The following is a 25,279-nucleotide window of genomic DNA, read 5'->3' as shown; positions in this document are numbered from 1 at the left end:
TCCAATTTACATGGAAGAAGCATCTCAATCCCTGCCATTGGAGCAAACAATTTTGAGCTGAAACCTCAATTAGTTTCTCTGATGTAACAGAACTGCAAGTTTCATGGACTTCCATCAGAAGATCCTTTTCCGTTCTTAACTGAATTCTTGCAAATCTGTGATACTGTTAAGACCAATGTGGTTGATCCCGAGGTCTACAGGCTTATGCTTTTCCCGTTTGCTGTAAGAGACAGAGCTAGAATACGGTTGGACTCTCAACCTAAAGACAGCCTGAACTCTTGGGATAAGCTGGTCACGGCTTTCTTAACCAAGTTCTTTCCTCCTCAAAAGCATAGTAAACTTAGAGTGGATGTTCAAACCTTCAAACAGAAAGAAGGTGAGTCCCTCTATGAAGCTTGGGAGAGATACAAGGAACTGACCAAAAAGTGTCCTTCTGACATGCTTTCAGAATGGACCATCCTGGATATATTCTATGATGGTCTGTCTGAATTATCTAAAATGTCATTGGACCATTCTGCAGGTAGATCCATTCACCTAAAGAAAACGCCTGCATAAGCTCAAGAACTCATTGATATGGTTGCAAATAACCAGTTCATGTACACTTCTGAAAGGAATCCTGTGAGTAATGGGACACCTCAAAGGAAGGGAGTTCGTGAAATCGATACTCTGAATGCCATATTGGCTCAGAATAAAATATTGACTCAGCAAGTCAATATGATTTCTCAGAGTCTGAATGGAATGCAAGCTGCATCCAACAGTACTCAAGAGGCATCTTCTGTAGAAGAAGCTTATGATCCTGAGAATCCTGCAATAGCAAAGGTGAATTACATGGGTGAACCTTATGTAAACACCTATAATCCTTCATGGAGAAATCATCCAAATTTCTCATAAAAGAATCAACAAAAGCCTCAACAAGGCTTTAATCATGGTGGAAGAAACAGGTTTAGCAATAGCAAGCCTTTTCCATCATCCACTCAGCAACAGATAGAGAATTTTGAGCAGAATCCATCTAGCTTAGCAAATATAACCTCTGATCTATCTAAGGCCACTTTAAGTTTCATGAATGAAACAAGGTCCTCCATTAGAAATTTGGAGGCACAAGTGGGCCAGCTGAGTAAAAGAGTCACTGAAACCCCTCCTAGTACTCTCCCAAGCAATACAAAAGAGAATCCAAAGAGAGAGTGCAAGGCCATTGATTTAACCATCATGGCCAAACCTACAAGGGAGGGAGAGGACGTGAATCCTAGTGAGGAAGACCTCCTGGGACGTTCAGTGACCAATAAGGAGTTTCCCTTTGAGGAACCAAAGGAATCTGAGGCTCATCTAGAGACCATGGAGATTCCATTGAACCTCCTTCTGCCCTTCATGACCTCTGATGAGTATTCTTCTTCTGAAGAGAATGAAGAAGTCACTGAAGAGCAAGTTGCTAAGTATCTTGGTGCAATCATGAAGCTGAATGCCAAATTATTTGGTAATGAGACTTGGGAAGATGAACCTCCCTTGCTCACCAATGAACTAAATGCATTGGATAGGTAGAAATTACCTCAAAAAAATAGGATCCTGGTAAATTCCTAATTCCCTGTAATATAGGCACCATGACCTTTGAGAAGGCTCTATGTGACCTGGGGTCAGGAATAAACTTAATGCCACTCTCTGTAATGGAGAAACTTGGGATCTTTGAGGTGTAAGCTACCAGAATCTCTTTAGAAATGGCAGACAACTCAAGAAAACAGGCTTATGGGCAAGTAGAGGACGTGTTAGTAAAGGTTGAAGGCCTTTACATCCCTACTGATTTCATAATCCTAGACACTGGGAAGGATGAGGATGAATCCATCATCCTTGGAAGACCCTTCCTAGCCACAGCAAGAGCTGTGATTGATGTGGACAGAGGAGAGCTGGTCCTTTAACTGAATGGGGACTACCTTGTGTTTAAGACTCAAGGTTCTCCTTCTGTAGCCATGGAGAGGAAGCATGAAAAGCTTCTCTCATTGCAGAGTCAACCAAAGCCCCCACAGTCAAACTCTAAGTTTGGTGTTGGGAGGTTCCAACCTTGCTCTGATTATCTGTGAGGCTCCATGAGAGCTCACTGTCAAGCTATTGACATTAAAGAAGCGCTTGTTGGGAGGCAACCCAATGTTATTTAATCATATCTATTTTATTTTCTTTTTGTTATTTTGTGTTTTATTAGGTTGATGATCATGTGGAGTCACAAAAACTACTGAAAAATCAAAAACAGAATGAAAAACAGCATTAAAAATAGCACACCCTGGAGGAGGAGCATTCTGGCGTTTAAACGCCAGAAACAAGCACCAAGCTGGCGTTTAACGCCAAAAACAAGCATCTACCTGGCGTTAAATGCCAGAAACAGGCTACATTTGGGCGTTTAACACTTGAAACAAGCAGCAGTCTGGCGTTAAACACCAGGATTGCACAGCAAGGGCGTTTTACACGCCTAATTGGAGCAGGGATGTTAAGTCCTTGGCCCCACTGAATCTGTGGACCCCACAGGATCCCCACCACTTTTTCTCTCCTCTTCACGCCTTTTCATAACTCTCTTCCCCAAATATCCTTCACCAATCACCTCAATCACTCTTCCCCATCCCCTCTTCACTACTCACATCTATCCTCTCTTCCCCAAAAACCCCACCTACCTTCAAAATTCAAACTATTTTTCCTCCCAAACCCAACCCTAATGGCCGAACCCTAACCCTTCCCACACTCCTATATAAACCCCTCATTCCTTCTTCATTTTCACACAACACAACACTCTCTTCTTCCCCTTGGCCGAATACACCTTCTCCCTACATCTCCTCCAATTTCTTCCTCTTCTCCTTCTTTCTTTCTTCTTTTGCTCGAGGACGAGAAAACCTTCTAAGTTTGGTGTGGTAAAAGCATTGATTTTTGGTTTTCCATAACCATTTATGACACCTAAGGCCAGAGAAACCTCTAGAAAGAGGAAAGGGAAGGCAAAAGCTTCCACCTCTGAGTCATGGGAGATGGAGAGATCCATCTCAAAAGCTCATCACTAAGAAAAGGATGGAGCAAACAAGAGATCATGGACCTCAACAAGAGCATGAGAAAATTCCTCACCATGAAATCCCTGAGATGCCTCAAGGGATGCACTTCCCTCCATAAAACTATTGGGAGCAAATCAACACATCCCTAGGAGAATTAAGCTCCAACATGGGACAACTAAGGATGGAACACCAAGAGCACTCCATCATTCTCCATGAGATTAGAGAAGATCAAAGAGCTATGAGGGAGGAGCAACAAAGGAAAGGAAGAGACATAGAGGAGCTCAAAAGCACCATTGGTTCTTCAAGAAGAGGAAGACGCCATCCTCACTAAGGTGGACTCATTCCTTAATCTCCTTGTCTATTTATTTTACTGTTTTTTGATTTTTGAGCCTTATGTTTTATTTATGTTTGTGTCTTATTACATGATCATTAGTGTCTAAGTGTCTATGCCTTAAAGTTATGAATGTCCTATGAATCCATCACCTCTCTTAAATGAAAAATGTTCTAAAAACAAAAGAACAAGAAGTACAGGGTTTCGAATTCATCCTTGAAACTGGTTTAATTATTTTGATGTGGTGACAATACTTTTTGTTTTCTGAATGAATGCTTGAACAGTGCATATGTCTTTTGAATTTGTTGTTTATGAATGTTAAAATTGTTGGCTCTTGAAGAATGATGAAAAAGGAGAAATGTTATTTGATAATTTGAAAAATCATAAAATTGATTCTTGAAGCAAGAAAAAGCAGTGAAGAACAAAGCTTGCAGAAAAAAATAAATGCAAAAAAAAAAAGAGAGAAAGAAAAAGAAAAAGCAAGCAGAAAAAGCCAAAAGCTCTTTAAACCAAAAGGCAAGAGCAAAAAGCCAATAGCCCTTAAAACCAAAAGGCAAGGGTAATAAAAAAGGATCCAAGGCTTTGAGCATCAGTGGATAGGAGGGCCTAAAGGAATAAAATCCTGGCCTAAGCGGCTAAACCAAGCTGTCCCTAACCATGTGCTTGTGGCGTGAAGGTGTCAAGTGAAAACTTGAGACTGAGCGGTTAAAGTCAAGGTCCAAAGCAAAAAAAGAGTGTGCTTAAGAATCCTGGATACCTCTAATTGGAAACTTTAGCAAAGCTGAGTCACAATCTGAAAAGGTTCACCCAGTTATGTGTCTGTGACATTTATGTATCCGGTGGTAATATTGGAAAACAAAGTGCTTAGGGCCACGGCCAAGACTCATAAAGTAGCTGTGTTCAAGAATCAACATACTGAGCTAGGATAATCAATAACACTATCTGAATTCTAAGTTTCTATAGATGCCAATCATTCTGAACTTCAATGGATAAAGTAAGATGCCAAAACTATTCAAGAGGCAAAAAGCTACAAGTCCCGCTCATCTTATTGGAGCTAAGTTTCATTGATATTTTGGAATTTATAGTATATTCTCTTCTTTTTATCCTATTTGATTTTCAGTTGCTTGGGGACAAGCAACAATTTAAGTTTGGTGTTATGATGAGCGGATAATTTATACGCTTTTTGCATTGTTTTTACATAGTTTTTAGTATGATTTAGTTAGTTTTTAATATATTTTTATTAGTTTTTAAATAAAAATCACATTTCTAGACTTTACTATGAGTTTGTGTATTTTTCTGTGATTTTAGGTATTTTCTGACTGAAATTGAGGGACTTGAGCAAAAATCAGATTCAGAGGTTGAAGAAGGACTGCAGATGCTGTTGGATTCTGACCTCCCTGCACTCAAAGTGGAATTTCTGGAGCTACAGAACTCCAAATGGTGCGCTCTTAATTGCGTTGGAAAGTAGACATCTAGGGCTTTCCAGCAATATATAATAGTTCATTCTTTGCCCGAGTTTAGACGACTCAAACTGGCGTTCAACTCCAGTTCCATGTTGCATTCTGGAGTTAAACGCCAGAAATAGGTTGCAAAGTGGAGTTAAACGCCAGAAACAGGTTACAAACTGGCGTTCAACTCCAAGAGAAGCATCTACACATGAAAGCTTCAATGCTCAGCCCAAGCACACACCAAGTGGGCCCGGAAGTGGATTTCTGCATCATTTACTCATTTCTGTAAACCCTAGTAACTAGTCTAGTATAAATAGGACTTTTTACTATTGTATTTAAATCTTTGGAATCATCTTTGGATCTTTTGTTCATCTTTGGGACGTTTAGTTCTGAGATCATGGAGGCTGGCCTCTTGGCCATGCCTAGACCTTATTCTTATGTATTTTCAACGGTAGAGTTTCTACACACCATAGATTAAGGTGTGGAGCTCTGCTGTTCCTCGAGTATTAATGCAAAGTACTATTATTTTTCTATTCAATTTAAGCGGTGCTATAAGCACCTCAAGTTGATGATCCGATCCGGCATTGACTTCCCCTCCGAGCCCGACACCCCTTCTGATACATCTGAGGCGGAGGCACATGATCACGAGGAGGAGACACATGCCCAGGCTGAGCAGGTAGGACCAGAGCAGGCTGCGCCACAGCATGAGGAGCCACACCAGATCCAGGCCGCAGACCCGGAGATTCCTATACAGTCATAGCCTCCACTACAGCAGACAGATCCTCCTACACTTATCTAGTCTGCAGACCTTCAGACCACCACAGAGACTCCCGCAGCCCATCCTTCCGGAGATGACACTCCTTCACACCCAGCTTGAGTGAGCATCGAGGATGATGCTATCTTTTAAGTGTGGGGAGGTTGCCATCCCTGGCTTATCTTTTTGGTGAACCACTACAGACTCTTTTTATCCTATCTTGTTTATTTTTCGGTATTTTTATTTTTATTTTTATCTTTCAGTACTTGCACATTGTTCTTTTGCTGTATTTTCACTTTATTTCCGCATTTTGCACTTTGGTTTATATCTTAGATACTTAGTTTAGTTGGCAATTCTAAACTTATTAGCTATAGAATATGTGGATTAATTAGTATAGTTTACCCTTTTAGCATATAATAGTTTGATTTAATTGAAAATAAAAAGAAGTAAACTAGGGACTTTAACATAATCAAACATCCACACACCTTGTATATATAGCATTACATGTTAGTTAGTTAAAAACATTTCTTCAAGGAGGAACACTAAGATTTTAAGGGCCACCCTAAGACTTACATTAAGTTGAATGGAAACTCTTAATTTCTACTTGCATGACATACATAACTGATATATGATTTCTGAGCTAGAGAACACACAGCCTGTGAGTTTTGAGCTTAATTGTATGGTTACATTCAAACCATAAATTTCATTCCTGTGTGTTTTGCCCTTCTTTTTCATTTTGATATTATTTACTTTGTTTTAATCTATATGTCCAACATAGAATATAGATACATACCAAGAGATGATTGAGGCCATCATTTGAATTTTTTCTCACTTATCCCAATTTAGCCTACCTTTTACATCACCCTTGTTAGCCCCCTTGAGCTTCTTAATCCCCTCTTGTTCTATAACCACATTACTAGCCTTAAGCAGAAAAACAAAATAAAAATCCCAAGTTGAATCCTTGGTTAGCTTAAGATAGATATTGTGTACAATTTAAGTGTGGGGAATTTTATGGGAACATGGGATGATAGAAACAAAGTAGGGATTTAAAATGAATAAGTTATTTCAGAAATTTGGGAAGCATGCTCATGTGAAATCAAAATAATTAAATTACCATGTGTATAAAATATATATATATATATATATATATATATTCAGTATTTAAATAAGGGGATACAAAAATTTCCCAAATGCAAAATAAAAAGAATCAATGCACATGGGACAAAATTTCAAAATTAAATACATGAGCTTGTAATACAAGTGGGAAAATTTGGGTAAATAGGTAAAGGAACTTTAAATTATATAAAGTATGTATGTTAGGTGAAATCTTAGACTAATCAAGGATTCACTTTGTTAGCTCACTTAGCCTTATACATATACCTTTACCTTTACCTTGGCCCTATTACAACCTTGAAAAAGACCTCATGATTTTTGTATATCTGTATTCCATAGTTGTTGATTGGTTAGATGAAGAACAAAGTTTTAGAAAGCAAGGATAGAAAAAGAATAGAGTGATTAACCCAATAAACACTGAGTGACTAGAGAGTAAACACAAAAATCCAGTGAGGATTCAATAGCTCATCACCATATATCTCTACTTAATTGTTAATTGTCTTGCAAGTTTGTGAAATACTTTTACCCATCTCAATTGTAAAAGTGCTTTAACATTATCTAGGGTTTGGCTATGCATATATGATTCCTTGAGAATGTGAATTAATTTAACCACATGTAAGCTTTATATACAAGTGAATAATAACTAGAATTGCATGACTCATTTAGGTAGTTTGCATTTAGAATAGAATGCATTGCATGAGATTCCATGAAGAACTGAAGATTGATGGTTTAGAGGTTATAGCAAACTCTCGTTGTAAGTATAGTTACTAAACCAAGCAATCAACCGTTCTTCAAAACGTTTTTGGGTGTCACAAGTAACAAACCCCTTTGAAATTAATAACCGAATATTTAAACCTCGGGTCGTCTTCTCAAGGAATTGCAGGGAAGTATGTTCTTATTATTGGTTATGAAGATTGTAAATTGGGGGTTTTGGAAGTAAGGTGGGAATATGTTATATGACAAGTAAAATAAAACAATAATAATAAAATCTCTTGGCAAGGTATCATAAATTGGAAGTCCAGACTTAGTTATCCTTATCAATAACAATGAAAGTCGAATCTTAATTCCACTTGGTCAACCTTTACCAAAATAAAGGAAAGTCAAGGGATTAATTAGTTTGATCTTCGAATCCTATTTATTTCCTAAGAAAAGGTTGGGATTATTGAAGCTCAATTCAATTAGCAAAGATAACAGTTATCAATTATACTGTTGAGTTGGATAATTCCTGAGTTACTGATTTCTTAACCAAGACCAAAAGGGGAAAAATAAATCTACTGGAATAAGAATGCCTTCAGATGGGAAGCAATAATCATGTAAATAAAAGAGAGCAATAATAACTGAAATACCTCAAATAACATTAATTCAAGCAATCTGGAATAGTTCATAAATTAAATTGGGAAAATAAATAAAAATAAAGAACCTGGGATTGAGAGTTACTCCTAAAACTAAGAGAAGTCCTAAATCCTAATCCTAAGAGAGAGAGAGGAGAGAACCTCTCTCTCTAAAACTACATCTAAAACATGAAAAGTGAATTATATGAGAGCCTTCTATGAATGGATGCATTCTCCCACTTTATAGCTTCTAATATGTGTTTTCTGGGCCGCAAACTGGGTCAGAAACAGCCAAAAATTCGCTGGTCCTGAATTCAACCACGCTGGATTTCTGTCACTGCGACGCGGCCGCATGGATCACGCGGTCGCGTCACCTAGCGTCAGGGAAACTATAGATTATTATATATCAAATCAAAGCCCCGGACGTTAGCTTTCCAACGCAACTGGAACCGCGTCGTTTGGACCTCTGTAGCTAAAGTTATAGCCGTTTGAGTGCGAAGAGGTCAGGCTGGACAGCTTAGCAATTTCTCCAACTTCTTGTATTCCTTCCACTTTTGCATGCTTCCTTTCCATCCTCCAAGCCATTTCTGCCCTGTAATCTCTGAAATCACTTAACACACATATCAAGGCATCTAATGGTAATAAGAGAGGATTAATAATAAGCAAATATAAGATCAAAGAAGCATGTTTTCAATCAAAACACATAATTAGGAAGGAAATATAAAACCATACAAATAGTATGAATAAGTGGGTAAAGAGTTAATAAAAACCACTCAATTGAGTACAAGATAAACCATAAAATAGTGGTTTATCAACCTCCCCACACTTAAACATTAGCATGTCCTCATGCTAAGCTCAAGAGAAACTATAAAGAATGAAGAATGTATGAAATGCAACCTATGAATGTAACTACATGCAGAATGTTTCCACCTACTTAGTTAAAAGTAAACAAATCTTTCAAGAGGAAATATGAACTGGATTTCACTAATTCAAATCATAAAAATGAAGTACAAATAGACTTGCAAGAAGAAAATAGCTCATGAAAGCAGGGAACAAGGAATTGAGCATCGAACCCTCACTGGTAGTGTATACACTCTAATCACTCAGGTGTTTAAGGTTCGATTCTCTCAATTCTCTACTAACCTTGCTTTCTAAGGCTTGCTCTTCATCTAATCAATCAACATAAATTTAATGCACAGATACACATATCAAGAGGTCTTTTAAGGGTTGTAATGGGGTTAGGGTCAAGGTAGGATTGTATTTGGCCAAGTGGACTAAAATCTGAATCCTTAATTAACTTAAACTTTCCACCTAACTTAAACAATCCATGTAATCATAATACAACATCTAACTATCCATTAACCATGTTTTCAACATATTCATGCATTCTAATTTCAAGTACAGTACATATGCATTGCTTTCACCATTTACTTTGGAGCATTTTGTCCCCTTTTTGCTTAATTGCTCTTTTTCTTTTCTTTTTCTCTCTTTATATATATATATATATATATTTATTTTTCTCAATGCATATGATTAAATTATTGAATGCATGAACATGTCCTAAACATTTCTTTCACATTTTCATAAAGATATATAACACCCAATTCTTAAACCAAATATTTCCAAACCCACTTTTCCCCACACTTAATTCATGAGCACTCTCACTAGTCTAAGCTAACCAAGGATTCAAATTAAGGACAATATTGTTTTCCGCTTAGAGTTAATGATGTGCTAAAGTAAAGAACAAAGGGGTAAAATAGGCTCAAATTGGTTTGCAAAGGATAATGAAAGGTAAGGCCATATGGGTATGTAAGCTCAGTGAAACAAAGGCCTCAATTATATAAGTGCATGTATACATCAAACAATGGAAATATAGAATCAAGCAAGACAGAGATCACAATTTTAGAGAGAAAAATACACACTAAAACAGAATTTTGGTTGATAAAATGTAACCAATTCAAATAGGCTCAAAAATCTCACAGGTTTTGTGTGTTCGAGTTCTAAACCATGTTCCAGTATAATATCTCTTCAAACAAGTGTAACATTAAATTTTATTCAAATTAGTGAAATTCTCTAAAAATTTTCTTGAAAAAGAAAATATTACTTCAACCAAGTGGTAAAATATGCAAAAAATTAAACAAATATGCAATCAAACATGCAAATGCAACAATGAATAAGGAAAATAAATCATTGGTGTTGAGATAGAGGAGTAACTAACCCATGGAGATCGGTATCGACCTCCCCACACTTAAAGATTGCACCGTCCTCGGTGCATGCTGAGATTTGCAAGTGGACGGGGGTTGTGGTTTCTCAGCTGGGGCTCTTTTTGTTCCTTTCCTTGCCGATAGTTTGGGAGTAGCTTTCTCTTTACCCTTCTTGGTGGCCATCCTGAAAAGGGAAAAAGAAAGTGACTTATAAAGCTAAGGGTTAGAGCAAGGAAGAGAGCGGGAAAGGTGGTAATCAATGCACAATAAAGAAGAATGACGTTAACACACGCTCATGAGTACATGTGAAAAGTCATCAATGAAAAATAGCTAGTGCATATGATAACAATTGAATACAAGGTGTTTATTGGCATGCAGGCAAAGGCATGAGTAGCATAGATCAAGCATTCAATGTCCAAGTTAGATTACCAAGTCTTTCAAACTAGCAACATGTTTGTAATGACAATTATATTGAATGAATATGATATGAAAAAGGGTTTTGTGAAAAGCAGGCATTCAGAGTAGTAGGATAAAAGATATGGAAAAGCAGTGCACAATGCCATACGGGCGTTTTCACAAACACATAGAATGCATGGTAAATAATTTAATGAAAATAATAAATTAAACATGCAAGCAACCCTTTAAAAATAAATATATATAATTGTCAAATAATTCCTCTAATAATCCACAAGTAAAATATAGAAATAATGACCCAAATAAATTTCTAACACCAATGAAAATAATGAAATGAATGAAAGTATGCAAATAAATTAAAAGAAAATAAAAAAAATAAGAAGAATGAGAAGGGTAAGAAGATAAGAAAGGAAGAAGAAATAAATAAAAAAAGATAAGAAAAATAAGGATTAGAGAAGAAAAGATAAGAAAATTGGCTGATCTGGATATTCTGTGCGCCGCTTGTGACGCGGACGCGTGAGTGACGTGGTCGCGTGGTGCGTGATAAGGTCAGGTGACGCGGACGCGTGGGTCACGCGATCACGTGGCCTGTTTTGTGCGATTGGCGCGAGTGCAGCCTTGCGGTCGCGCAACTCTCTGTTCGAAACTATTTTGCCAAAAATCTGGGTGACGCGATCGCGTGGGGCATGCGATCGCGTGAATGGCCATCTTTAAAAAAATGACGCGGACGCGTGGGGCACGCATTCGCGTGGTAAGGCTTGGGCTTCCAGCACGAGTCCAGCCCAACTCCAGCTCAACTTTCGGCCATACACCTTGTTACGTCGAAATCCAGGGCCACGCGGTCGCGTGGGTGACGCGATCGCGTGGGAAGCTATTTTTCCAAATGACGCGGCCGCGTCAGCGACGCGGTCGCATGGATCAAATTGTGCCATTAGCGCGCCTCCAGCGACGCTTTCGCGTGACTCTCTGTTCAATTCTTTTCTTCTCGACGCACATACGACGCGGACGCGTCGGCGACGCTGTCGCGTCGCGTGCGAAAATCCCTTTTTTTATCTGAAAAGAAAATGCAGAATGCAGTGTTAATATGAATGTGATGCAAAACTCCAGGTTCAATAAAATAAAATAAAACTTGAAAACAAATAAAACTAAATAAAAATGAAAAAGAACGATCATACCATGGTGGGTTGTCTCCCACCTAGCACTTTTAGTTAAAGTCCTTAAGTTGGACATTTGGTGAGCTCCCTGTTATGGTGGCTTATGCTTGTATTCATCCAGGAATCTCCACCAATGTTTCCAGTAGCCTCCGGGATCCCAAACTAAGCATGTAAAGCCCTTAAGAAGCTTCAAACAGATTCTTAGGCTCCCGGGGCAACAAGTGTCAGAGCAGATTCCAGGATCCCAAATCTTGCTTTTACACCCATCTTTGTCGGGATCTGTATTTTTCCAACTGGGTGATAAGTAAATTGAATTCTCACTGCAGCTACCAAACAGCTTCCTAGACCCATTCAGTTGAGCTTTACACCAACCTTTGCGTTTAAACTTAAAGCTTCCAACCATGATGAACCTTGCTGGACAATTCTTACCACTGACCATCTTCCTCTTACTTTTAATGTTACAAAGAGCTCTAAGTTGACCATCCGTCTCCAGTAGCCCATATTCAAGTGGAATTAGAAAGCTAAGGGATATGAATTTTACCCACTTGAATGTTGTGAAGGATGATGGCAACTTAGGGGAAGGTGTTTTTAATGAAATTGCGAGCTCCACTCCCTTGTGCTCTTCTCTGATAATTACCACCTCTTTGCAAGCTTCTTCAATTTCAACCTCTTCCTCTTGGTAGCTTTCTTCCAATTCAATCTTCTCTTCATTGCTTTCCAAGGGCATGGGAGGTTGTGCTTCTTCTTCTTGAATCTCCATCTCTTGATCAACCTCTTCCAAGTCTTCAAATGTGATATTCCTTGGAGGTTGTACACCCTCCTCAGCATCAATTTCAAACGTCTTGGAAGGGGGTTCTATGACTGGACTTTCCCATGGAGGTTCTGCATCTCCTAAGTCTTCGACCAATTCTTCTTCTTCAATAATTCCGGCTTCCTCTACTTGTTCCAGTACAAAGTCATGCTCCGTACTATTCACTGGAGTTTCTAGTTTCTCCTTCATACTACGTTCTTCATTAGATTGTCCACATGAAGCCATGGGGGTTCCTTGAGTGTCCGAACTTCGGGAAGCTAATTGACTCATTATTACTTGCTCCAATTGACGAATGGTTGCATGACATCGATCCACTGTTTCCTTGAAACGATCCTTTGTCTCTTGATGCACTCGGCTTTCATAAATAGGATCATAGTGCTCTTGGATTGATGGATATGGAGATGGTGAATATTGAAGTAGTGGTTCTTGTGAGTAATTGGGTTGGAATTGGGGTGGTTCTATATATGGTTCATATGGCTCATAAGGTGGTTGGTATGGTGGTTGAGGGTTAGGGTCATATGGAGGTGAATGGCAGAAAGGGGCTTGTGAGTTTGGTGGTCCAAAGTTATGTTGAGGAGAGGGTTCATAGGCATATGGTGGTGGTTGTTGATAATCAAAAGAGTGCTCACCATAGCCATTGCCTTGATATGCATCACAGAATGGTTGTTGATAGTCCATTGGAGGTGGTTGTTGCCATGAGGGTTGATTAAATCCTTGTGGCTCCTCCCATCTTTGATTCTTCCAACCTTGATGCCTGTTCTCATTATAGTTTCCATTCCTAACAACAACATTGGAATCAAACTTGAAGCGAGAGGGGTGAGAATTCATAGTAGCTAATAAAAAAAATTAAAAACAAAAATAAAAAATAAATTTAAATTAAAAGGTTATTTAAATTTTGAATTTGAAAATTAAATTTTGAATTTTTGAATTTTAAATTTTTGAATTTTGAATTTTTGAAATTTGAAATTTGATTTTTGAAATAAGATAAGATAAAATAAAAATTTTAAAATAAAAACCAATAACCTCTTAACTTAAGAAAAAGAAAAAATAAAAACAAAAATAAAAAAAGCAAAAATAAAATATTTACAATAACCAATAATAAGGCACACGTTTGCAATTCCCCGACAACGGCGCCATTTTGAAGAACTGAAGATTGATGGTTTAGAGGTTATAGCAAACTCTCGTTGTAAGTATAGTTACTAAACCAAGCAATCAGCCATTCTTACAAACGTTTTTGGGTGTCACAAGTAACAAACCCCTTTGAAATTGATAACCGAGTATTTAAACCTCGGGTCGTCTTCTCAAGGAATTGCAGGGAAGTATGTTCTTATTATTGGTTATGAAGATTGTAAATTGGGGGTTTTGGAAGTAAGGTGGGAATATGTTATATGACAAGTAAAATAAAACAATAATAATAAAATCTCTTGGCAAGATATAAGAAATTGGAAGTCCAGACTTAGTTATCCTTATCAATAACAATGAAAGTCGAATCTTAATTCCACTTGGTCAACCTTTACTAAAATAAAGGAAAGTCAAGGGACTAATTAGTTTGATTTTCGAATCCTATTTATTTCCTAAGAAAAGGTTGGGATTATTGAAGCTCAATTCAATTAGCAAAGATAACATTTATCAATTATGTTATTGAGTTGGATAATTCCTGAGTTACTGATTTTTTAACCAAGACCAAAAGGGGAAAAATAAATCTACTGGAATAAGAATGCCTTCAGATGGGAAGCAATAATCATGTAAATAAAAGAGAGCAATAATAACTGAAATACCTCAAATAACATTAATTCAAGTAATCTGGAACAGTTCATAAACTAGATTGGGAAAATAAATAAAAATAAAGAACCTGGGATTGAGAGTTACTCCTAAAACTAAGAGAAGTCCTAAATCCTAATCCTAAGAGAGAGAGAGGAGAGAACCTCTCTCTTTAAAACTACATCTAAAACATGAAAAGTGAATTATATGAGAGCCTTCTATGAATGGATGCATTCCCCCACTTTATAGCCTCTAATATGTGTTTTCTGGGCCGCAAACTGGGTCAAAAACAGCCCAGAATTCGCTGGTCCTGCATTCAACCACGCTGGATTTCCGTCACTGCGATACGGCCGCATGGATCACGCGGTCGCGTCACCTAGAATCAAGGAAACTATAGCATATTATATATCAAATCGAAGTCCCGGACGTTAGCTTTCCAACGCAACTGAAACCACATCGTTTGGACCTCTGTAGCTAAAGTTATAGCCGTTTGAGTGCGAAGAGGTCAGGTTGGACATCTTAGCAATTTCTCCAACTTCTTGTATTCCTTCCACTTTTGCATGCTTCCTTTCCATCCTCCAAGCCATTTCTGCCCTGTAATCTCTGAAATCACTTAACACACATATCAAGGCATCTAATGGTAATAAGAGAGGATTAATAATAAGCAAATATAAGATCAAAGAAGCATGTTTTCAATCAAAACACATAATTAGGAAGGAAATATAAAACCATGCAAATAGTATGAATAAGTGGGTAAAGAGTTAATAAAAACCACTCAATTGAGTACAAGATAAACCATAAAATAGTGGTTTATCATTCCACCATTCTAACTTTACCCTTTCTCTTGGATTTAGCATGAGGACATGCTAAATCCCTCACCCACTTATTCATGTAAATTGCATGATTTTACTTTCCCTTCCTTATTATGTGATATATGTGAAAAACATGTTTCTTATGCTTTAAAAATATTTATTTTTAATTAACCTTTATTACCATTCGATGCCGTGATTTGTGTGTTAAGTATTTTCAGATCTCCTAAGGCAGGAATGGCTTAGAGGACAAAAAGGAAACATACAAAAATGGAAGGAAAGCACAAAAATGGAGTTTTGAAGAAAAGGGCAATGACGCGAACGCGTGACTGACGCGGATGCGTGCCTTGAGCAGAACGCAAATGACGCGTACGTGTGACCGAAGCGAACGCGTGACAAGGAAAACTTCCAGATGACGCGAACGCGTGACCCACGTGAACGCGTGACAGACGCCACGCACCAGAATCTGCAGAAAACGCCCCCAGCGATTTCTGGATCCTTTTTCGGCCCAATTCTGAATCCAGAAACACAGAATATAAGCCAGAGAACGGAGGAATAAAAAAAGGGGAGATCATACATTCCTAATTCATAATTTTAGGATTAGATGTAGTTTTTAGAGAGAGAGGTTCTCTCCTCTCTCTTAGGATTTGGGATTTTAGGATTTCTATTAGTTTAGTTCAATTCATCTTCAATCACAGGTTCAATATTCCTTTTACTTTATATTTTTCTTTTACTTTCAAATACTTTAATGCTTTTATTTGTTAATTACTTATGTTGCCAAATTGGCTTATGAACCATTCATGTTAGGATTTTCTTTATTTAATATAAATTGAGGTATTTCAGATTTATGATTCTTATTTAGCTTTTTATATTCTTGGTTTTAATTGATTAATTGGAGACTCTTGAGTTGTCAAACTCATCGTGATTGATAATTATTATTTTTGCTAATTGAATTGAATTCCGATAACAATAGTCCTTTCTTAGGAGTTGGCTAGGACTTGAGGATCAAACTAATTAGTCCACTTGACTTTCCTTTACTTTAGTAAAGGTTAACTAAGTGGGATTAAAACTCAATTCTCATCACCATCGATAAGGATAACTAGGATAGGACTTCCAAATTTTCATACCTTGCCAAGAGTTTTATTAATTATTAATTTATTTTTCCTGCCATTTAAATTACTTGTTCTTTATTTTAAAAACCCAAAATTCTACCTTTTCCATAGCTAATAATAAGTCATACTTCCCTGCAATTTCTTGAGAAGACGACCCGAGGTTTAAATACTCGGTTATTAATTTTATTGGGTTTGCTTAAGTGACAACCAAAAAAATTTTGTACGAAAGGATTTTCTGTTGGTTTAGAAACTATACTTACAACGCGATTACTTTTATTCTTTACCGATAGAAAATCCGATCGTCACGTAGCCTTTGATACAGAAAAGTGTAGCCTTTGAGAATAGGCAACACTAGTATAGGCATCCCCTAGAAAATCGTCTCCAAAGCCTAAAAAGCGTAGCCTTTGCCTAAGGCATCATTTTTTTTCACTTTTGGCTACAATTTTCAAGTGTACCTGAATGGATGTTTTTCTTGTAGCGTTCTTATCGTGCTTATGCGTTTAGTTATCGTGTGTGAACGCTTCGCGCTTTGTAATTCCGCTTTATGCGACTTTGAGCTTTTATTCCTTCATCGGAATTCTAGTATTATTACTTCTTTCTATATATATGCTATTATATGAGCTCTAGGATTGTCGTGGCACTTTGTTATCCTTCGATTTACGGCTAGAAGAAAGACTTAGGGTGATAGGGTGTTATACGGTGCGAAGAGGAGAATGAAGCGCACTGAGAAGAGACGAGAAAATGGCAATGAGAAGAAGAGACTCAACAGTGCTGAGAAGAGGAAAGTAAAGCGTTGTGCAGAGAAGAAAAGAAATTGAGGAGTGAGGAGCAGGCACGATCAAAGAAACAGGATTGGATTGATTGTGGTTCTGTGGCGTGTTCAAAGAAATAGGGTTAGGTGGGTTGTGGTTGTGTTTTGGCACGTCAAGTAATTTCTGCATAATACATCCGTATATTGTATTTTACCGTATTAATATACAGTGATTGAAATTAGTGTACAAATTTGAGAGTTATACATACACAAGACATAATCGTCACCGTTTTCCTTTATCGCTTGCTGTATATATGTCACTCTCAGTTTTCAATTTTTGTCTCCATTACAGCTAGAGTGCAGTGCAAAAAGGATTGCATGTTCATTTTTTTCAACATCATCATTTAAATTGTTTGTTTCTCGAGGAAACTTTTGCTTTTTAAAGAGAATGGAACGAAAAAGCAAGGCAAAATCATTGGAATATATATTATAATTATTAACAAAAGACCTGGGTAGAACATTCTGTTCTCATCAAAATTTTTCCTTTTTGGGACGCATGATAATTATTTCCCAACTAACTATAGGAACAAGGCGTAGTGGACAAGATTGTACTAGTTGCCTTGATAATTGCTTCTACTTTGCGAAATGTTTTCATCATGACTTGGAATCCACGTGTTGTTGCCGAACTTGGTTGATGTTAGCTATGAATCTAGAAAAGTGACAATCATGTTCAAAGGGAAAACCAGAAAACTGAAAAGGTATCTCCAGCTAGCTTTGGATTTGGAATCTGCTCTTCCTCTCTTTTTTTTTTCCTTCCTTTTTGTTTGATTCTTTTTATAAATTACACACACGGACACATAAGACACATATTATTATTATTATTATTATTATTATTATTATTATTGTTATTATTATTGTTATTGTTGTTGTGTGAAAGAAAAAATCTATCTACATCAGACTTATGTCTTATTAATTTATACCGTTAAATAAATTAAAAAAAATATCCAAAAACTAATTAATATAAAATTTGGATCTATATATTTTTTAAGATCTATATATGTTTTGTTTAGTAATTCATTATGATTTTAGAGAACAACTTTTCATACTCTTTATAAAAAATTCAAAGTTAAAAAAGATTAGAAGCCCAAAAACTCATACTAATATTTACTTAATCTATTAATTCTAATAAATTATAAATAATAAGCTGTAAAAAGTTTCACTTTTTCCACGTATATTAACCACTTGTTCATATCAATATTATCAAAATTAGGGTTCAAAAGTTGGGAATTATCTTACATGAAATACTAGTTGGAAATTATTTCAAATAATTTTGTCAGACTTGCATTAATCATCTCAACAATCTCTCATAATTCTGCCAATATTATTTATTAATAAAATAATGTTAGGGAATTATTTTCTTTTAACTAATATATTTGTCTAAAATTATATTATTTATAATAAATTTTAGATCCTAAATTATAAATTTATTGATTCTAAATTTTAAATTATAAATTGAGTAAAGTATCATTTTTATCTCTAACATTTAGGGTAAGTCCCAAATTTATTCCTAACATTTTGATCGTCCTATTTATATTCTTCATGTTTTAAAATCGTATCAATGTTTCATCCCATCAATTTTATTAAAATCCTTTAACGGAATATTATAATATGTAACCTTTTATTTTATTTTTTTTTTTGGATATTGTCCGCTGAATCCGACCGGACCAATCCAACCCAGACCCCAAAATCCCAACCTAACCCGAGATTAGAACTTATTCATTATCTAATGCCTAAGTTCGAAACTTCATCTTCTTTCCTTGTTCAGCCGCATCATGAGCATTATCAGCATCAATTGTCCATGACCTTCCTGCCAAGCTCATGGTGCCCAAGACAATTGTCGTTTATCATCGCCAAGGTAGTTCGGATACCCGATTCTCAAGTCAATTTCAACGTCGTACTTCCATTGCCCAAATTGAAGAGTTCTCTGCCCCAATGACCTCCTTCTTCTAATTCTCTGAAGAGGGAGTTCAGCGCCGATGCTTTTGTTGACGAACACAGACAAATATACTTTTAGAGAACGCGATTTGGAGAATTGGAAGAGGACGAGAGTTCATGATTTGGGATTTTGGAAAGGAAGCCTCATGCAGTTCTGAAAGGGAGATGAGTCTGAGACAGAGATTGGAGCAAAGCATGGTCACTTTCTTTCGCCTCCGCGAGTTTAGTCACGCACGCGCTATCCTCTCCCATTCTTGCTACTCTTGTTGTTAACGGTAGGATAACATTGATACAATTTAAAACGTTAGAAATATAAACAAGACGATTAAAATGTTAGCAGCAAGTTTGAAATTTATCCCTAATGTTAGGGATAAAAATGATATTTACTTTTATAAATTATAATTTTTGAAAAATAAAAAATGTTAAAATAAAAAAATTATGTAATACTGACTAATTAAAAATTAATTTTCTATATTTTTTTTTAATAGGAAGAGTTGATGGCCGGATGATCCTGTCAAATGCTTACTATCAGTATTTTGATATATAGTAATATTTCTTTTTTTTTTTATTGTGTATATTTTTAGCACCTTACCCGCTTCAATTATTTCGAATCCATCCATGGACTACTACAGACACAATTTAAAACCGCGCTGCAATTTAATTGTCAACACTGAATCTTTGTTACTCTATCTGATCTCATACGTTAATATAATGATCCTCGCGCTCTTTATTCTTTTTCAAGAAGCTGCTTGTGTAGTGCGTGCTGAGTGTTCACCTTTATGACCACAACACTTAATGTCGGATAAATTTCCCTTCCCAATTCAACGTTAAATCACACATACCAGTTATGTTTGATAACGAAAGTTTCAAATTCACATTAGCACAAAAAACAGAAAACAACAAAATGATATTATAAATGGGACCCTTTAGAAAGAGCATTTAGAAATTGGACTACTAACAGTATATATATGTTCGACCATCAAGTGCAAATAGTTCCCCTGAAGATGTCATATTAATATTATTAAATTGATAGGATTAAGATCGCAATTGGAAATGCATTTTAATTTAATTTAAGTGCAAGCTAGGTGCGCCTTTTTAGCTCTGCCTTTTTTTCCCTAAAGTGGAAACAAGATCTAATGGAACTTTACGGGTTGGATGTGAGACTTTTAAAATTAGTTTTAGAGATAATCACTTGCTTGGTTTTTGTGTATGAACCCATGTATATGGACATATCTAAAAGTAAAAGAGATATTTATTATTATATAAAAAGTTATTATATTATATTTATATGTGCTATATACAATATTCATGAGTGTGATTTGTCTACGCGTACACGAATTATCCAAACCATGCATAAGCAATATAGAACATTCTACTTGACAAGTGCAGAAGAGTGTACTGCTATGGATTCATATAATACTATGGGCTTACTGGTAGCTCCTTGTATTCACTAGATTTTAAATTAGCAGAATGTTTGTTTATGGATGACATTTGTACTTTTTTTAATATCTTTTTGCTTTGGATATTCAGAGTGATCAGTAAAAAATAAAAGAAAATAATAAATATATCTTTTATACCATAATTAAAAAGAATATATACAAAAAAAAATTATGCACAAATATAGTACAAATATTTTTTTTCCGTGGCACTGTAATTGCATTGTATGGTAATTAGAGTTTTGACCATAACTTGACTATCCTAATTTATATAACACCCTACTACACAGAGTTTTACGCTTAAGTTCGTAAATCAGAGATGGTGAAGTATTACGACCTCTAAAAGTAAAATACGTGTATATATATATATAGTTTAATTAGGAGCTTTGAAGAAAAGTTAAACAAGAAGAAACTCGAAATTCGCATCACACTCGAAATGGTTAAACGTAGAAAAACAGGTAATAGCGTACAGAGAAGATAAAGTACATATATAGAGGGAGTTCCAAAAAAATACATGTAACAAGCTCCAGACTCCACCTGCAAAGTAAAAGCCGGCCAGAGTATATACAACCCAAAAGTTTGCTAAAAGACAAAATATAAATCCTGTTTCTCCAAGTTAACATCTAGGAGGGACAAAATACAAGTATATACAAGGTAGAGAACATATATACATATATATAAACTAGATAGTATATTTTTGTTTCAAATAAATCTCCAGCACGCTCAACAAGGTGCCTCACGTCTTGCACCTGAAAAACAACAGAATATGAATAGAATGAGAATCGGGAATTCTCAGAATGATAAAGGTGCCCATATAGATAATAAATAATGTCCCGGAAAGCCAGAGGCATTCCAAAATTCCAACAACCCATATTAATATCCTAAAATTTCACTAAACCAGAATTATGGTGACTATGTCTAAAGATCCTAATCTAACTCTTCGTTTTTCGTTCTCTGCAAACCTCCAATCTACCAAGTGAGACAACCCTCAGCGCTTCCTTTACCCGCCAGAGGGATCTCTCAAAAGCACTCACAAGCAAGACAGACAATGAAAGCACAAATATGGAGACAAATACATCAATTAGGTCAAGTAGTAGTTAATTACAGTTAAGCAAATAGGCAAGCCAAAATAATTGCATACTCGCACAAAACATACAAGTGCATATGATGCATGTCTACCTTATGGCTGATGAGTCTCATCTATAGGTTATCTAGCCAAACTAGACATATTTGGTAGCGAACCCTAGACAGTCCCTCCGTGTGCGCATCCCTAAGAGTCTATGCATATATATAATTAATCATTTATCATCTCATTCGGAGAATCTGGGGAGTTAAAGTTCCCAGTCACATCTTGTGACAGAGGGTCAACAGAGTATCGAGTCTCAACCTGGAGCAAGTGGTGGCAAGCCACAGCATCTGTCCAGGAAAATTCGTGTCTCAGATAATATAATGCATATGCTAGATGGATCTTTCATATCATCAATATCAATCATCAATATCATCAACAATTCATCAACATCATCATCACCCTTATTCATAACTAGTACAATCACAATTTATCATTATCATCATCATCCTTATTCACATCTCTTACAACTTTACTCAAGCCTCATTAATTCAATTCTTCACTTCACAAATCTCCCTCAATGTCAACCTAACTCTCTCACTAGATTTACTCCCTTTCCTAAGCCTGACACTAGCTATTGGACTTTAAATAGGTTTACAGAGGTTTGAAAAACTAGATGAATGGTTGAAAACTCAAAAATTGTACTTTTCAGCGAAACAGGGATAATGCGTACGCGAGCCACTTGCTGCGTATGCGAGAATTGTGGGCAACAAAGGGGTTCCGCGTACGCATGCTACATGCCACGTACGCATGCGTGTAAAAATGACAAGATCGTGTACGCAGCCAGTTTCTGCGTACATGAGTGTGTGGCAGAGCCCAATACTCATGTCGCGTGACAGTATTGCGTACGCAATTATATCAGTTTTTCCAAAAAGCTGTTAAGTTCAGAAAATTAGTTTTTTATACCAAACTTCAAAGACGCATAACTTACTCGTTAAAAATAATTTTTAGTCTGTTCTTCAAACGTTATAAACTTCACGGACCCAGTTTTTATTAAAAATAAGTTTCACAAGATTTGGGAGTTCGAAAACTAAGTTATGGCCCACCGAAATTGGTAAAAAATTCAGTTTTTACCAAAAGTTCAAATCCTCTAGTTTTCCAAAATTCTCAATCCAAAATCAACCAAATCACAACCAAATCAATACCAAGCATTCTCATATATCACCAAATACTAGTCCCCTACTTATCAATCACCCAAGCACCTAAGTTCCTCAATTTCCAGCATTATACTCATCATACATCACATACATAAACATTTAATAACCTCATAATCATTTTAACTCCTAGTTTTTTGAATTCAACACTATTATACTCATCATACATATGTACACATTTAACCACCAAAACCAACAATTCAGAGCATTCAAGCCTATCTTATGGCAACTAGTCTAAGTTTTCACATAACACTATATATTAACTACAGGAAACCAAAATCATACCTTGGCCAATTTTTTCCCAAGCTCAAAAACACTAAAAAAACCTCTTCTTCTCAAGTTCCCAATCCTCCAAACTAACTAAATCAAGTTTTCAGCCACCAAAGCTTTATTCCGTGCACTCTACTTCACCGATTTGACTTCAAATTCAAATGAATTCAATCTAATTCCATACAATTTCATACATAACAACAATTTTAATACCTAAAATTCATAAAATTGGAGAATTCAAAGGGGATAAGAGTTTCTCACCTTACCCACGAATAATTCAGGTGAAACCCAATAATTTTTCACTGCTAGATCAAACCTAAAGCATCAAAAACCTGAAAATTCTCAAAACCCAATAACAAAAATGGTGAAATTGAAGAGAGGAAAGGGATGGGTGAGAAACTTTGAATTTTTTACCACTTTATTTAGATGAATTTGAAGAGCTCGGCAAGGCGGTCGCATAGCCACAAACGGTGCAGCGATTGGAGCTCTGGATTGAGAGTTATGATCAAATGAAGTTTGGGAGTGATAAAGGGTTATGGTTTTGCTTTACATATCCTTCCCTTCCGTGTGTTTCATACGAAGAATGGGGAAGTGGCTGAGTTTTTGGTTATATATGTTGGGCCTTGGGCCCGATTCAACCGGTTTAGCCTGTTGGCCTAATTTTGGATCAAAATATTTAAAATTAATGTTTTAATTCGTATTTTAAATATTTTTACTTCTCTAAATTATAAAATTTAATTTTCTAATTTTTTTGACTCATAAATTAATTATTTATTAATTTATCAGATTTTACAAGTTACATCAGAATTGCATTATACCACAATAATGAACAACAACAATCATGACATGTATATTCAAATCAATTTACAAATAGGAAAAGCATTAGGCATAGATGTTGTTACTTTTATTTTATTTTGTTATTATTTTCTCATACGTTTGTGAAACATACAATCATATATATATATATATATATATATATATATATATATATATATATATTGAGTGATATTATTAATAATAGGAATAATGACAACATCATCATCCAAACATTTATATTGCAAACATCATGATCCAAATATTTATATTGCAATGACCATTTGTAAAGCATAGATGGTTATGTATTGAAGAATTATTGACAAAAAATAATTTTAAGTGTCATTTTTGCTTGGTATATGATACAATGCTCATGTGAGGGATGAGAAGACTACTGTGTGGGAAGAGCTAAGCTATATTTCTGAATTGTGCCAAATTTTCTTTTATTATATGGTAGATTTTAATGAGATTGTTCATATGTAGAAAAGAAAAGGAGCTATTAATTTGACAGCATCTACAAAAGATTTTAAAGAGTTGATACAGGACATTAGATTGGAGGAGTTAACATTGAATGATCGTAAATTTACGTGGTTTAGGGGATAATCATGTAGCCATACTGATAAGGTTATGGTTAGCTTGGAATGGGTAGAAGATTTTCTAGATTTGAGACTGATAAGAGGACCTAGGGGGTTATGAGACCATTGTCTAATGATAGTGGATGATGTAAGGTTGGGTGGGATGTAACACCCTAATATACTGATCCTTGTGCTTAAGTCATGAAAGAATTAGTAAACGAGAAACCTGAAAAGGAATAAAATAAAATTTCGAACAAAAAAATACACTCACGTATCAAAGTGACAGAAGGTAGAACACGTTCGGATAACGAATCAAGATAAGGTATAATGATGCGCGAGCATGTTATACCCTTTTTCATTGCATTTTTCTAGTCGTTTTTAGTTATATTTTATTAAGTTTTACTATGTTTTAGTACAAAATTCATCTTTGGATGCTACTTTGAGTTTTTGTGTTATTTTTATGATTTAGGTGAATTTTGGGCGAGTTTGGTAGAATCTTGTTCAGAGACGAAGAAAGGATAGCAGATGTTGTCAATCCTGACCTTTGTGTATTTCAATGAGAATATCTTGAGCTATAGAGGTCCAATTAATACAGTTTCAACGGTGTTAGAAAGTTAACTTCCAGAGCTTTCCAGCAATATTGATGGTCTATACTTCTCTTCAAGAATGACTGCCAAAATTGGCGTTAAACGCCAAGCTTGGGCATTTAACGCCCAAGAAGGACTAACCTCCCAAGTTGAACGCCCAAAACTGGCTTTCAACGCCAGCCAGGGATCAAAAGCCAGCAAATTCACCCCCTTCCCAACATTCAACACCAAGAATCCAAGTTGAACACTAGGCTTGACCGAAGCACACAACCAAAGTGGGCCCAAAGTGGATTTTAGCACTCCTTAACTTATC

At 36.0% G+C, this 25,279-nt stretch overlaps 1 non-coding gene across 1 annotated transcript; it reads right to left on the bottom strand.

Annotated features, from left to right (window-relative positions):
• Window positions 1-336: 336 nt before the first annotated feature.
• On the bottom strand, window positions 337-444 carry LOC148551011 (small nucleolar RNA R71). Its single transcript, XR_015892686.1, has one exon. It is a non-coding gene; the product is annotated as a small nucleolar RNA R71 (small nucleolar RNA).
• Window positions 445-25,279: the final 24,835 nt, after the last annotated feature.

The sequence above is a fragment of the Arachis ipaensis genome, chromosome B7 (genome assembly GCF_059453495.1).
Source record: "Arachis ipaensis isolate K30076 ecotype BB chromosome B7, ASM5945349v1, whole genome shotgun sequence".
NCBI lineage: Eukaryota > Viridiplantae > Streptophyta > Magnoliopsida > Fabales > Fabaceae > Arachis > Arachis ipaensis.
This window is presented reverse-complemented; position numbering and strand designations above follow the sequence as displayed.